This window comes from Portunus trituberculatus, chromosome 36, assembly GCF_017591435.1.
Source record: "Portunus trituberculatus isolate SZX2019 chromosome 36, ASM1759143v1, whole genome shotgun sequence".
Classification (NCBI taxonomy): Eukaryota; Metazoa; Arthropoda; class Malacostraca; order Decapoda; family Portunidae; genus Portunus; species Portunus trituberculatus.
In genome coordinates this window covers 11,693,446-11,695,945 of record NC_059290.1, presented here as the reverse complement: position 1 = coordinate 11,695,945, position 2,500 = coordinate 11,693,446, and the positions used below count along the sequence as shown (strand labels likewise).

The 2,500-nt window shown below is 44.9% G+C and overlaps 2 protein-coding genes across 3 annotated transcripts in view; one reads left to right on the top strand and one right to left on the bottom strand.

The window, feature by feature from the left end:
* Positions 1-2,500, top strand: part of LOC123513589 — a 39,825-nt gene that overhangs the window by 19,340 nt on the left and 17,985 nt on the right. The gene's annotated exons all lie outside the window — the stretch shown is intronic.
* LOC123513711 (regulator of G-protein signaling 20-like) overlaps positions 1-2,500 on the bottom strand; it is a 51,010-nt gene that overhangs the window by 36,203 nt on the left and 12,307 nt on the right. The window lies entirely within an intron of this gene.

The window sequence follows — 2,500 nt, the reverse complement described above, 5'->3', positions numbered from 1 at the left end:
GAGAGAGAGAGAGAGAGAGAGAGAGACCCCTACCCTCCCCTCCCGTCTCACACACTATCCCTTCCCGCCTTTTCCCCTTAAATATAACAAGACCCCGCCTGCTATTCCCCTCTCCCTCCGTGCCTTTCCCCTCGTCCATTCCTCTCCCGTTACCACCATGCAAAGAGAGAGAGAGAGAGAGAGAGAGAGAGAGAGAGAGAGAAAGACATACAGACACACGGACAAACACAGATCCTTAAGAGAGAGAGAGAGAGAGAGAGAGAACAGAATCCCTCACAGGTTACAAGCGCCACGGAAACTCAGCTGGTTGAGAGCGCGTGCGCCATCTTCTTGCCAGCTTTCTCCCTTCACCTCAATATCCCCAGCCTCTCCTCCTTCTCCCAGCCTCTCCCAGCCTCTCCCACGGCCTCCCATTTGCCGGATATATGTCAGGGCAGCGCTGTAACCCTTATGCGTGAGGTTAGGAGATGTAGAAGAACGTGGGGACAAGGAAACATCGATTTTTGTAACATAGCGGGAGTAGATTGGGATGACCACGGGACTTTAAAGATATGGCAGTACAGGCGGGGCTCGGGAGGCTCTGAGGGACCGCCGCCGCTGCTCTCACCCCACCGCCAATATTGACGAAACAATCTCCTTAGCCTGTGTTGGTGAGTAGGAATCAACTGGTTGGTGGTGGTGGTGGTGGTGGTGATGTCTTGTCCTCCTCCTCTTCTTCTTCTTCTTCTTCTTCTTCTTTTTTTTTTTTTGTGTGTGTGTGTGTGTGTGTTCTTGTTCGTCTTCTTCTTCTTCTACTCATTTTCTTCGTTTTTTTCTTGCTCTGCTTATAATGTCTACTGTTAGTTTTATTTCTTTATTTTTTTTTATCTTGTTTTGATGTCTCCTCCTCCTCCTCCTCCTCCTCCTCCTCCACCTCTTTTATCTCTTCTTCTTCTTCTTCCCCTTCCTTATCCTCCTCCTCCTCCTCCTCCTCGTTTTCTTCTTTTCTATGTGTCTATTTTCCTTCCTTATAATTATTTCCTCCTCTTCCTCCTCCTCCTCCTCCTCCTCCTCGTTTTTCTTCTTTTCCATCTAGTGTCTATGTGTCTATTTTCCTTCCTTGTATTCCTCCTCCTCCTCCTCCTCCTCCTCCTCCTCCTCCCTTACTCTTATCTCTTGTCTTCCTAATTTCTACGTCTCTAATTCTTTCCTCTGTTTTGTTGTTTCCATCTTTCTTATCTCTTTCTCCTTCCTTCCTTCCTTGATTTTTACCATTAATTTCGTTTTATCCTATTTTTTTTCCTTCTCTTCCTTGTTCTCTTTCTTTTCTTGTTCTTGTTTTTTTCTTTTGTTTCGTCAATTTTCTTCATTTTTTTTTTTCCTTTTCTTTCTTTCTTGTTCTTTATTTCTTTTTTTTTTTTTTGATTGTTTTTTATTGTTTCCTTATTTTCTTTATTTTTTTTCCTTTATTTTGTTTTGCTTCCTGTTTATTTATTCATTTGTTTATTTATTTTGTTTGTTATTACGTATTGATATCTCCTCCTCCTCCTCCTCCTCCTCCTCCTCCTCCTCCTCCTCCTCCTCATCTTCCAGGTCCCTCTCGCATCTTCTTTAGGTTAGAGAGAGAGAGAGAGAGAGAGAGAGAGAGAGAGAGAGACGGGGGTAGGGAGGTGTCTCTTGAACTCACACTTAACTTTCCTGACAATCTCTCTCTCTCTCTCTCTCTCTCTCTCTCTCTCTCTCTCTCTCTCTCTCTCTCTCTCTCTCTCTCTCTCTCTCTCTCTCTGAACTGTACCATATGTCGTTATTTTTCCTTCCTTCTTTTCCTCCCTCCTTCCCTCCCTCCTTCTTTATTTCCTTCTTTAAATCCTTTCTTTCCTTCCATCCATCCTTCCTTCCTTCCTTCCTTCTTTCTTTCTCTTCCTCTTCCTCGTCTTCAATTATTTTAACTTCTTTTTTCCTCCTTTCTCTTATGCATTTATTCATTAGTCTCTCTCTCTCTCTCTCTCTCTCTCTCTCTCTCTCTCTCTCTCTCTCTCTCTCTCTTTCTCGTATATTTCGACATCCATTACTTGTGTTCATTTCTCCTCCTCCTCCACCACCTCCTCCTCTACCTCCTCCACCTCCTCCTCCTCCACCTCCTCCTCCTCCTCCTCCTCCCTCCTCCTCCTCCTCTTTCATACGGTAGGTCATGAGAAAGATCAATAAATAACCACATGAAAGGAAAAATATGAAATAAAAGACAATCCAATATACAGACAGGGTGACAGGGTGACAGGGTGACAAATAGGGTGACAGGGTGACAAATAGGGTGCCAGGGTGCCAGGGAAGCGCTAGGGGTATTTAAAGGGGAAGGCTTGGTACTGTAGGGCATGCTAGGGTGACATAATTAGGGTGAGAGAGTAGGGTTGGCAGGGTAAAGGAGAGACTGTAGAGTTAGGCAGGCCAGGGTGAGATGAGGGTGAATTGAGGCAGAGTAATCAAGCTAGGGTGAAGGTGCTAGGGTGTAAGTACCAGGGTG